Below are 13,537 nucleotides of genomic sequence, written 5' to 3' on the forward strand. Positions count from 1 at the left end.
ATGGCGTAACAGCGTGAACCCACTGATGCCGAGCCTTCATAGCGCAGGTGGAGAGGCGCAGTTCCTCAGGCTGCCTGCTTTCTCCGGCACGCAGCAACGCGGACGGACAAACTAACCGCTGGTCTGATCGGAGAGGGGGAGGAGGAAATCAGTAATGAAATAATTAGAATACAAAAAACGAACCCGGTGGGATCAGATCTTTGTGCTTTATCCAGGGAAGTTATGACAACACACGGCCACAGTGTTGGCCAACAGCTGTGAGTGAAGCAGCCCTGAGCTGAGGCTGCTGCTGCTGCTGGACACTTGGTGACCTTCGTGCTTTTTCACGGACTTCAATTGCCTGAATCTGACGCTAACCTTTAACCGACGGGAGCTTCCCCTCCTGATCACAGCCTGCTTCTGCAGGAAATGAGCTCTGGACCGCAGTTTCCCTCCTCACGCCATCTGAGCTGCATTTGTTCACGTTAGATTTATGGGGGACTGAGTCCACCTTCTTCCTGCGTTACTTGGCCGCACGCAGGGGACTCTGTACGGACACGTACTGACGCTTCAACTCCCTCCAGACGCGATCTTCGGACTCTGCCGAGCTGTCGGATCTCTTTTCCTTTTCCTTTTTTTTTTTTTTTTTTTTTTTTTTTTTGGAGGGATTCGGTTACATGTTGTCTCTAAGCTTCCATCGGATTGCACTGGGATTAAGGTGGGGTTTGATCCAGACGCAGGTAACTGGAAGATACCCCGCGGTCTCTTGCTGATGACACCTCAGCAGCAGATTGTCGCTCACCACGTCCATTGGATTTTCCAGGACAGCCCTGAACAGCCTCACTGAGAAGCTTTTTACGCGTGAAATTGGGAATAAATGAACTCTGGCCACTATCCGATCCGAGCTTCGTTCATTTATCCAACGAGACGAGCGCTTGGACGGCGGGAATCATGTGCAATGGGATCGAGCCTTTGGTGTCTGCTTTATTAGCCACACTCTTGGTAAGTCACTAAATAGAGTTGGTGAGAAATGAGCAGTGGACTTTGGCACCTCTGACATATGTTTGGATAAAATGTGGCTGTGACTTTCTCTTTAACTGAACACTGTCCAAATCTCTGATGTGCTGCATCGGCTGTGCAAACTAGCCTACTAAATGTAGAATAATAGGTGTCTGTCTGTCTGTCTATCTGCCTATCCATTTATCCTTATATCTATCTATCTATCTGTGTCTATCTATCTATCTAATCTCTAATTTATCTGTGTTTCATAATGAGCAAATCTTATCTTCCTCTGCTTTAAAGGCAGCCATTCTCTGTGGTCTGCTGGATAATGTGATGTCCTTCTCGCAGAGATGTGTTCAGGTTACTTGAGATCTTCATTCCTCACGCGGTGGAGCAGTTATTGATAGTATTAGTGCTCTCCTACAGTCTGTTAGGCAGAGTCCCGTGGTCCAAAAACAGCCCCGTCATGGCCTACTGTAACTGCGCTGTGGCCCCTAGCTGTGCAATGAAGATGATGGTTAAACACATATGGGATGAATTCCCAGAGACTAAAGCAGAAGTGGAAATGGCCCGGGTGTGTCTGCATCAGCACAACGCAGATATCCAGACTTTTCATATATTCGCAGCAGCACCGAAACACCTCCCTCTGCTGTAAATTGCACTGATTGTTGAATGATTGGACTGGATTGGATTGGATTGCTTTACTGAGGAGCCACAGAGCTTGATTGATGTCCTATTAGTTGACTTTAAAAGAGACACATCCAGAGGAATATCTGGCTTTATGGTGAGGCCTCAGCAACATGGGTGCTATGAGTTAAAGGACTACACACATTTTTGTTTTTGACAATAGACTAAGCAGGTTTAATCATGAATAGAGATGCAGGAGCACTCATGTAGCCTGATACTGATCTCATGGGCTCTGAGTGAATGCTGGCAATTACGTTTGCTGCTGGAATTTTGAGCCCCTTGTGTCATTTTTTCCAGCTACAGAATGAGCTCAGAACTCCTCGGATTCCACTCAGCCTTTGCTGGAAGTTTGTTACACTTAAGCTTTTGTAATTTTTGCATGTATGGCCAGGGAGGTCAGTGTCTTGTCTCTGGAAATATTGCTCATAACTCTGAGGACATCGGTAACAACTGCTGGGAGAAAAAAGGGTCTGGGATGCCTTTGTAGCGACAGCAAGGCTGTAAATCTATTAGATTGAGGTGGGGTTAGATGCCAATATGCTTAAACTAAAGTGAAGTGAGCATCCCTCATTTAGCTCAGCTTTATCTGCATAATACCTTCCAAGAAATCCCTGGGGAAGATATAGGAATTGGCCAGCTGTGTTGCTACATCAGGGTGTGTAGTGTTACTGCAGCTTGCAGCACATTTTGGAAAACACTGACTACCAGCTGAATGAAGTGTTTGCACCCCTCTTTATTCGTAGTGAAGCTCTGGGCTGTTTGTACGTTTATCCTAAGCAGAATGCAGTCTCTCATCAGCAACTGTCCACTGAAATCACGCAGTGAGTTGAAATATGAAAGTTGCCACAAGGTCTTGGCATTGTTCCATGTTTTGACAGATGCCTCTAATGTCTAAGAGCAATAAAAAAAAAAAGACAAACCAAAACAAAACACTGTATAGGTCATATAAGGCTTTTAGGGGAGGAAAAAAACAAAAGCACAAGCAGCTCAGAGGCCTGGCTCAATGTTTTTGTTGAGTGTTTCCGTAAAGGTTGAACAAAATTAGGTTAGGTTAAAGTTAAGCATCATACACGTTTTATACTTAAATGACTTGAAAGTTTCCCTGGGAAAAAAAAGAAGAGGTTATTGAAGTTTTATTTTCTTTGCAGGCTGGATGCATTTCAGCATTATTAGATATGAATTAGCAGTGTACCGTATGCAACAGGGCTCTTTTGTGTTTAGTTGACACACCCCCAAGCTTTATGTTCTGCAGTAAGTGGTGATGATCACGTTTTTGGCTTGTCAATGTGAAGCAGGATGTTACCACGGAATCATGTGTTTGCTTAATGAAGTCAGGCATCATGGGCATTATCATGCATTATTGCCAACACTTCAATGTTTAGCAGTGCTAGTGCAGAGAGTGAATGACTGCATCAATTCATATGTCGGCAGGTAATGCATGAAAAGAAAGGCACAATGGCTTTCTAGGTTGCTACATATGTGCACATGGAGTGAGATTAATGGAGTCGCTCTGCCTTGCCATTCTTTTGCCTTGTGTTACAGCAGCTGCTTGTGTTGCTGGTATCATGTGTTAGCATTATGAAATCGGGAACAGTGGAGGGTTAGCAGCCAAGCACGGATGAAAGAAAAAGCGAGCACAAGTTATTGATCTTTATTTCGGAGCATAAAAGACTTCAAATGAGAATACGTGGGCCTGTTTTTCTTTTTGGTTTGCATGAGGCATAGCCGTTTATAGTGAGTCATGCTCATAGCTTGACATTTGCAAAAACCTATACATATGTTCCAAAAAGGTTTTCAAGCTAACCCATTGCTTTAATTATTCAAAGTCACATAATAATAACAGTATATTTGAACACATAATTTTCAAGTGGTCTTAAACACATTCATGTAGAGTTTTGCTTTATTGTATAATATTATGTGCTGGTTTGGCGTTAATAGGCTGAGAAATATGAGACTGATTGCTTCAGTAATTAGAGGCAGTTTGTTTTAAGGAATGTGAAGGAATTTTCAATTCTACTTCATGCTGCCTTTGCATCAATGGATTGTCTATAAATAAACAGCAAAGGATCAAAGAATATTTTGAAGCAAACCATGACGGACTTAGAAGAAGTGAAGTAAAAAAAAAAAAAAAAAAAACATACTCAATGTCGATAACATTCTAGATTATGGACTTTAGTTAGTTAGATATTTCTCCCAATGCAAGTCAACTTATTCTGTGCTCAAAAAGCATGGAAAAAGTTGAAGAAATGGCTTGATTATATCTAGCCAAAAAGATCAAAGGAGTAGCCACCAAAGCACTGAGGCAATTACACCACAGCTGCCTTTTAAATTTATTATTTTTAAGGTTAGCAACTAACAAAGTGACTGAAATGGCTGTATTGCACTGTATACTGGAGGAAACAAAGGTAAATAACAAACGGGCCTCAATAGGCATAAAACACTTGGCACTTTTCAACATTGCTGCATCATGAATTTCAAAAAGAACAAAAGGTAAGAGCACAAAAATATTCCACTAAAATGCTACTGAAGGGGCTATCTCACAAGGCTTTGGATTCCTTATGTGATAGATTTGATACAGCAAATATAGATCAGCCTATTTAAAGGATCCTCCCTCTCCCTCAAGGAAATTATCAAGGAAGGAATTGATTATTGGTCACCAGTTTAGCATTCAAAATATACTGAGTTGTGCAGCATACTGCACACAATATCACCTCCCATGACAAGGATTTGGAGGTTCGAATGTTGAGTATAAAATTTCCACGCAGTCCAAACACATGCATGTGAGGAGGATTGGTAATTGTGTCTGTTTGAAGGTAAACCTGACCTGTCCAGACTGGAATTTGCATGCTGGGGGAGGCTGCCATTCCCTGAGCCCATGGGCAGAAAAAGCTGTGTTAAAAATGGAGGAATGAACCATCTTATTTGCAGAAAGTGACTGTGCACTGTTGTTAATGTCTACTGTACAAATACTTTAGAGTCAATCAAGTGCTCTGGCAAACACTTGTTTGCACGTCCAATCAATATATTGAGAGTAAACAAACTATCCCCTGCTTCAGCAAAAGCAAAGTGATGGAACAAAACTCCCCCAGTCCTCAAATGACGATCAAACTCAATTTCAAATTGTATGAACTGCAGTTGATAGACTTTCCTTGGTTATGTTTTTGTATGAAGTAATTTTTTGACTTGCTATCATAAGAAAAAAAGAATTCACATGGTTCCTTTTATCTCTGAAGCTTTTAATCCCCTTCATCTTAGCACTACATGCACATGATAAAAAACATCATTTAATGTCACAGAGATGCAGAAGCAGTGGAGAGTCTATGTCAGAGAGTAGTGATCTGAAAGTGGGATACAGAGCCACATAAAGATCTATATAGAGAGAGGAAAGAGATCATTCTTTCAGGAATAGCTGTGCAGGAAGTGGTGTGATGAATGGCCAAACATACTGTATTCAACCTGTTTTGAGCAGTTAAGAGTCCTTTTCAATTGGAGAATAAAGATGTCGCCTTCTGTAAAGCATCTGGCATTTAAACTGCACAGGAGCATCACATTTTAGATCCATGTCAACGTGGTACCAGCCAGTTGCTCGTTCCTCCTGTTGACTCGGCTAACAAAATTATTGGTGGCATTCGTCTCCTTCAAGAACTGCTGTTGTGGAGTCACCCTGCCATGAGGGCAGACTCAGATTGTTGCTCCTGACACTGTATGTCAGAGCGTTTATATGGTCATTTAAATAAAGTGATATGAAATTGCTATGTAAACAAGAAACAATGCCAGAATGCAGTACAGTATAAGAGCAAACGCACATTGATGTCTTACATTGTGGCTTCAAGTCTGCTGCTGTTTACCTGAAGGTGACATTGATCCAGATCATGCTTTCAGTGGCTGCATCTGGTCATATTGATCAATATCTTCTACCAGAACAGCATTTCCCTTTGGCTTTCTCAAGAAAGCCAATTAAGAAAGCCTCATGCTCTCATACAGAATTTGAAATCCACACAAACACTATCTTCCCCACAGTCTAATTAAATAATGCATAAAAACAATATATTATTGTGCATGGCTTAGTACCACATGTCTTACTAGCCCTATTAAGACGTTCTTCTCTGACCTGAGATGCATGGACAAAACTGAGGCATTAAGAAAAAGATAATGCTTCCACGATTTGCTTCTTCTGAATATGCCAACGTGATTCTGTCCCTGCATGTTGATTAGCTAGTCAGAGTCATACTGCATGCTCATCATTACACTGCAGCAGCTACAATGGAGATCTCTAACTCTTCTGCCTATTCAAGATTGGAAGACCACAAAAGCATGAACTATTCTAGTGAAGCAAATGGTTAATACTCTTAACCTTCATTCTGTTCTCTGATTGAATTTCTGACTTTAATGGAGACACATACATAACCCCAGTGTAAAAACGGTCTATGAATAACATCTTTTCTCCGACTGTATTTCTAGCTAGTTGTCTATTAAAAGTTTCTCTGTCTTTCCAGGACAGCTGTCAGGGCTAGATATATTTCAATTGATCCTTTTTGATGTTGTAAAACCACAATAGGTTAATGTTCTTGTTTTTTATTATGTATATTTCGGGAAAGATAAATCAGAGACTGTTATTACAAAACCTCTTTTCTGTGCTTAAATTTTTCCAGAGTCCTTCTATCTAAATACTTAATCAAAGAGGATGTTGAATTGTAAGAGATGCCAGCTTGGCATAGTGCCTTTTTGCTTTTAGAGCTGACAAACAATAGCAAGGGGAAAAAAAATTCATGTAGCTGATTAAATCTCTCTCAAGTCTGAATGCCTGGGAAAAGAATGTCAAAGGACGACTGTTGCATTGATACGTTTCCGATAAGGCTTGATCATCAACAAAATGCTGAGCTTAAAGGAGATGTAGAAGGTATTTCCTCAGAGAAGCACAAACATCCACGCATTTGGGTCAATCCCATGAAATAAGTTTGATTGTGTGTGCAGGCTTTGCTGCATATGTTTGATATTTACCTAACTGTTATTTTACTGCCGCGGATTTGTTTTTTTTTTAATACTCAATAGCAGCCGAGCACATTTATCTTGAGGTGTGGTGCTCTGTATTTATGTAATGCTACAGATTATTGATGTTTAAATCTTGGAGACTGTCAAAAGCTTTATAGCGCTGAAATATTGAATACATTTGCCTCAGAGAAGATTGAAAGTATGGCCCTCTATAAATGTTACACAAATAATTGTTGTTTGGTGTTCTCTGTTGTAGTAATGAATGCAGATGATGTTGTTATTATGGTCAGTCCGAGTAAAATGTTTTATTTTTTTTAATCCATACTATCTGATTTTATGATTGATTTTTCTTCTCCAGTCTTAATGTGAAAAAAGGAAAAAAAAAAAAGCCCACCTTGAATTGTTGCACACCAAGGGCAGTTGGGATAATGAAATGTTCACGCTGTGTGGGTAATTTTCTTCAAGTAAGAAATTTAACATATCAAGACAATTTTGCACATATAAGAGCCCTAACCCAATGAGCAGGAGGAGATTTAAACAGGGTGGATTTCATGCTGACTGAGAGGTTGAGCTTTGGCTTAGAAAATCTACATTTTTCTATTCTTTTCTTCAACGCATTGGGCGCTTCTGTCGTTGTTTTTTTATATATGTATATATACACTAAGGCAATTTCAGCACTACTTCATTTTTGGTGATACTTAAGGTTTCGTCTTTTGGAATTTATGTTTGTATCCCTGGATTGTGCCCAGGGACTACCGTGTGTTCACAGGCTGACTTGCTGTTTAGTTGCCCATATAAATTCTACAGGACATGAAACTTTCATGTGTCTCCTGCATTCACTGCTTGACCATGCTGGGTGTAGCATAGATATGCGTAATATACTTGATGTATATTTTTCACAGTAGGCCAGCATCATTCTCAGTGTTTGCTGTGGATATCTATTCACCTCTTCATTCACTCTCAGCTGCCTGAGTTTTAGGTACAGCCAATGACAGATGCAGCCTTAGGTTATGATTTTGCCTGTGTGTCATGCTGAGAGGTGTCTCGATTATTTCGTTAAGCCAGTTTATATTAATAAAGGTAAAAAGCTAAATAGCAGGAACAGCTGGAATGAATTACCAGTGCTTAGCTGCAAAATTACCTCTCAAAAATCAAGAATGCTCACGCTGTGTTCCATTTTCATGCAACATAGTAATTTGTGTAAAGTACAGCTTTTTTTGTTTCGTACATCAGTGTTCAGGAAATCAGCATACGTGTAGTTTTATACATTGGAAATGATGCAATGTTGCTTCAAAATGCTTTTCTGATTCTCTGTGCATTGGACTGTGGAAGAAGAACATAATTGTATCATGGAATCAACAGTACTCACCAATATCTTTTTATAGGCCATGAGTTTTGTACTTCTGTCACCAGTCCAATGTTAACACGTCTCATATTCTATGACAATTAGTTTCTACTGTCATTTGGAATTTAATTTTTGTCCTTTTTATTTTACTATAATTTACCAGTTGTAACAAACCACGAGAATGCCATCGGTACATTTAGTTTTTAATGGTGGTTAAAACAACTCCAGCATGTTGTTTAAAACTTTGTTGATAAACTGTTGCAGACAATGAATAGAAGCATTGTTGAGAAGAGAAAAGAAAAAAATAAAGGAAACTCAAAGAGGATTTCAGTTAAAACCTCTTACAGATGCTTCTGTCCTTCAATCGGACACTGCGAATATCCAGAAAAGCTATCTTTACTTCTTTTGGAACAGAGACTCATGTGAAGTGGATCAAGTACACTCTTTGTGCTACTACTGCCAAGTCACAATGCAGCCTCAGCCAAATATAGCCCATAAAAGACTATAATGGGGACAATCTCTGCACCTTACATGTGCTTAAAGCAAGTAGAATACCTATTTTAGAGAGAGATACAATGAAACAGAAAGTGTTTTTTTTACCATTTAGTGCAAAGAAGTGCCATTCTCATACTTTAGAGTAAAGCCTATATCCTCAGTGCAACTGCCTATTTTGCCACATATAAATGTGAATGTTCGGATTGTTTTTTCAGCACACCAGCTCACTCTTTGTAGGACGTTAACGGTCAGCTGGGATAATGCCTTCAGCTGATGCGATGCTGTTGCTGTAATTATGAATACTGAGTGTGCTCAGAGGTGCTCAGGATAAGCCTCTCTAGCAAATGCCACAAATGTAAATTTTAATGTGATGGGTTTTTTTTTTTTTTTTAATAAATTTGATTTTTTATTTATTTATTTATTTATTTATTTATTTCATTAGTCATGTGCAAGCACTAGCCTTTGCAAAGGTAGCACCCAATATACTGCTATCTTCAAGTTGAAAATCTCCACAGCATTGCCAGAAGACTTAGAAATAGTTTTTATTTTGAACTGGCGTGCTTATATAAGAAACTAGCTGAAGGACGAGAAGTTTAGCTTACCATGTTCTCTCTGAAATCATCTGTTAGGGCCAGTACCAAGGGCAGGTGCTTGACATTGACTTACATGAGATGTGAACTGGCAAAACAAAAGCAACTTAAACTTTACAATAGAAAGAAAAACACAAGTGGCATAATATTCTCAGCCCTCGGCGTACCTGTCTGTCAAGAAGCATTGAGACATGCCAAGCAGACTCGTGTCAGAGAGGAGAGGGCCCAGCAGAAGGTCATATCGGGTTCACATGAGCAGTGTTGAGATGGAAAACAATGCAAAAGCTTTATGGTTTGATGCGGACGTCAGTATACTATGTAGCAAACTAGCAAATAAACCAACCTAGCTATGTCAAGTGATAATCTTGTTTAGGACTGATTATCTTCCAACAGGCAGTAGCTGTATGCTTTTCGCCTTTCAGAGCCATCCAGGCTCAAAGTTATTGATGATGCACTTCAACGGGCCTCAGGAAGATCAGTTCATCTGATTGGTCTGACAAACTACTTTCTCTGTCGAGAGCCCTGACAGATGATGGCTGGACAGAGTCATTGTGGGCTGGGCGTCTACTGACTAAAAGGGTGGTTATTCGTAAAGTGTTTCAGCCTCTTCTGGCGGTTTAGATGGTTTGGACAGGTAGTTTAAGGCTTCAGGCTTATTCTGCGGGGACACATGTACAGTTCAGCTTGCAGAGAGGTAAAGTGAAGCATATTTACATATTTACATATTTACATATTTAAAATATTGGTATTTGACCTCATGTTTACCATTTTGCAGTAATGTATAATTCAAAGGGAAATTATGAACCTTTTGCTCCATCGTACTTATCTGATAGCTGCCCTCAAAATGGACCACCTTAAGTCAGCTGCAAAAGCTTTTACTTAATGAGTCCATTTTGCTTCTTTATTTAATAATTACGGTTAATGAGATAAATTAGTTATTACAGGGACGTATCTGCTTAATGGAATATTATCCTTGACATCTCATGTCATTGGGTCAGTGTTGTTTCTTTATTTGTTTGTGCTTTAATGTAACCCTAAAGTAGGACTGACCCCCAACAATATAAACAATATTCAGTGTCAAGCTGCACCTAAATTATTTATTATTATTTATTTGTTTAATTTTAAATGGAATCTTCTCATTATAGCAGCTACAACAAAGGCATGCTTGGCATTTTTGCCAAACACAATTAGTAAACCATTAATCATTCAACATTTTATTGATTATTGAAGTGTTCATTTACTTTTTATCAACTAATCTCCTCTGTTTGTACACTCTGATATCACGAACATAGGACCATAGTGGATGGATTCATATTTATCCAGTGAGTCCAGTGTCATTTGTCATTTTGTCCCATTTTCACTATATTAGTTAACGACAGAAACAACTTCAGAAAGTGTCACATCCAAGATTAAAGAACTGCCTTTCCAGTCTCCATAGCTTCAGGAAAAATGTATTCATGAACACAAATCTTTATGAAAATGAGATTGCGTTGCAGAGATGATGTGACGTTAATTTAGGGAGTATATGCTGTCAGAATCTGTAATTATTAATCCTGCAACTAGAGGCGACTTAGATTTGTCAGGCTTTCCGTACTTCAGCTCAACACCATGGTAAGATTTGAATCACATCAATTATTGATTTTCCTCACCTTATACTTCACAAAAAAAAGAAGCATCCAAAATGGCACGCACATCGTCTAATTGTTGCATGTTAATATGATAAACTGCGAAATGTAAATCTTAATTCTGTTGCCCTCTCCACTTGCCTCATACTTTATTTGTTTTTGCTAGATGATTGGGTGCTGCTTTGTGAGTACACGTCTCAGAGGAAATAAAGCTCCAGTTCAGGATAAAAAGGAGATAACGTCTGAGAAATCCTCTAACTCAAAGAGCGCATGGCATTAGCTCAGTAATAGCAGATGGATACCCCTTTGATCCCCAGTTGGGGAGGAGAAGTCGATGGACAGACTGTGATAAGACATTCAGCAGTTAAGCACTTCCATTGTATCTTGACTTGAGTGTATTTAGACTACAGAGGAATTTTAATAACACCATTATTTAAAGTGGTGATTGAAATAGAATTACAACATACATATATATCAATGCAACAATCTTGATAGTGTTTTGAATATGGAATTATTTTGTACTGTCAATAACAAGACGATACACTTAATGGCCAAACTGAATCATTAAGTAACAAGAATTCTTTATTAATATCTTAACAGCTACAAAACTCTGAGAATTTTGACATGCAAGTAATTTTTAAATGAGACAGCTGAACGAGCAAGACACTTGGCAGCTGGCTGTCACTTGACTAGCTTTGGGGAAGAGACTTCATCGTGTTCGACAGTGAAATGCGTTGTGCATTTTATGGTTCTCAGTGATGTCCCCTGTGATCACTACACATAGCCACAGGAAATTCAATTTTGAATCACATATTTAAAAAAAATTGTGGGATTAAAATGCTAATGACAAGATGAGTCGGCTAAATCTTTGTGAAATACACAGTGACCAAGCTCATTGTCCTCTTATAGTGGATTTTCTTCAAGGAAAAAGAAAACCATTGTCACATAGACTAAAAAAAAATAAAAAAAATACAAGCCATTTTATTGGTGCAGTAAGTGTGGTGAAGCTGAGGAGATTTTCTCTGCCTTCACTTTGAATCTGTAGACAATGACATTACCTCATTTCACTTGTGAGGCATTGCAGCTCAAGATCTTTGGTTTTCTTTCTCAAGACACATCAGGGTCATTTGATGTGTTGCCATGGCAGCAAACATCCCTCAATCCTGTTAGGTGTTTGTGGCATTCTCGTGGCTCAGCTGGATGAAGTGTATGTCATGTAATTGTGATATCCTGTGTTGTTACACTGCTACTTTTTCTCATTTTCTTTTTTGCAGTTTTTGCACTAAATTCAGCACCCGAGACAGAATGTGAAACTCTTATATAAACATGGAAGGAAAGACATTTTATGTAAAATGATTTCGTGTACTAAAGTTCTTAAACCATAACAAAGAATCATTAATATTTGTAATGATATTTGGATTAACGCAGATCTACAAAGTCAACATATGACATTTTAAAGCATGTTGTGTGTTCACACTTGAAATCCTTGTTTCCTTTCAAATCAGATGTGGAATAAAGAGTCTTAAACATATAGAATGCGTCTTACTCAAAGCAGTCGCAGCTCCATGTTTGACTTGAGGGGACTGTTTCTCTCAGCATGGCTCCAGTCTAATCGGTAGCCCAACATATGGCTGATGAGCCCACAGCTCTGTCATTGTGGTCTGAGGACACTTAATAGACTCCAAATGATTTGGCTCCAGGTGAAATACTTTTTATGTGACTGGACCGTGACAATCGTGTTGATGTGATGCAAACAATAACAGAATAGTGCAGTAGCTTCCATGGCCAACATGTCCTCAGTCTGTAGTATTTCTACATTTTTTCAAACATCGTCGTAAAATCTATTCATTAGTTCAGTGATGAATTTATTGGTTTGCCTAACATTTCTGACAAGTCTTTTCCATTTGAATGGCAAGGAGGACTCCATTCTTATTACTTCAGGAGTTTCTGAACAGTTAGATCATATTGTCCATTCAGGTTATTTGATATTTAATACCACTTAAAAGGTTGTAACCATTTGGATTTTGCATTAAGTGACTCCTGATCAGACCTCAGCAGAGCTTGATGACGAGCTGATCATTTGAATCAGGTGTGTTGGAGCAAGAAACATCTAAAACATGCAGGACAGAGGCCCTTCAGGAACGGAGCTGGAGACCTCTCCTCTAAAATATATTTTCCTCCAAAGTTGTGGCAAAAAAAAAATCTTCAATGTAGCCTGTCATTATCTGAGGGCGTGTGTGTGTGTTTGTGTGCATGTGCAAAATGAATGACCTTACGGTGGTGCTGAAAGAAAAGTCAAAGGGGTCGCCAAAGTCATTAGAAGTTAATATCGGAGAACGATAAATGGCTGAGCCAAAGGTTTTGTCAGTGTGTTTCGTGGGTTCCCGTTTATTACACACAATAAGTGTTACACGATAGGTGAAAACCTGGACTTGGTTGTTGCACTAGATGAAGTTAGATGATCGTGACAATCATTACAGTTCATTTTGTCTAACCATGAACGTCAAACAAGATTTCATGGTAAAACATCCAACAGTCGCGCTTCAAAGTTTACCAAAGTGTTTACTGACCAGCTGGACAAGCCTGTTAGAATGGCTAAAAACTGGGCTAAAAGGGATCTCGGCCAATTACATTTTTTTATGCCAAGCAGTAACATAGTTGGCATGCACACCATGGCCCATGGATCTTTGCGTATGTCCTTAAGTCGAAGCTGACCTTGATAACTTTTAATAACTTCAGAAAAGTTTGTATGATTTTTTTTTTTTTTTTTGCCAGCACAAAATTTAAGTCATTTCACGAATAACTAAGTTTGGCTTTCAGGA

General features: G+C 39.1%; 1 protein-coding gene across 1 annotated transcript in view; it reads left to right on the forward strand.

Annotated features, from left to right (window-relative positions):
- Positions 1-733: 733 nt before the first annotated feature.
- The window catches only part of lrfn1 (leucine rich repeat and fibronectin type III domain containing 1), a 97,383-nt gene continuing 84,579 nt past the window's right edge, over positions 734-13,537 (forward strand). Inside the window, exon 1 of the mRNA XM_029516724.1 lies at positions 734-981. The gene's annotated coding sequence lies outside the window, so the exon portion shown is untranslated. The remainder of the gene's footprint in view (positions 982-13,537) is intronic.

The sequence above is a fragment of the Echeneis naucrates genome, chromosome 13, assembly GCF_900963305.1.
Source record: "Echeneis naucrates chromosome 13, fEcheNa1.1, whole genome shotgun sequence".
NCBI lineage: Eukaryota > Metazoa > Chordata > Actinopteri > Carangiformes > Echeneidae > Echeneis > Echeneis naucrates.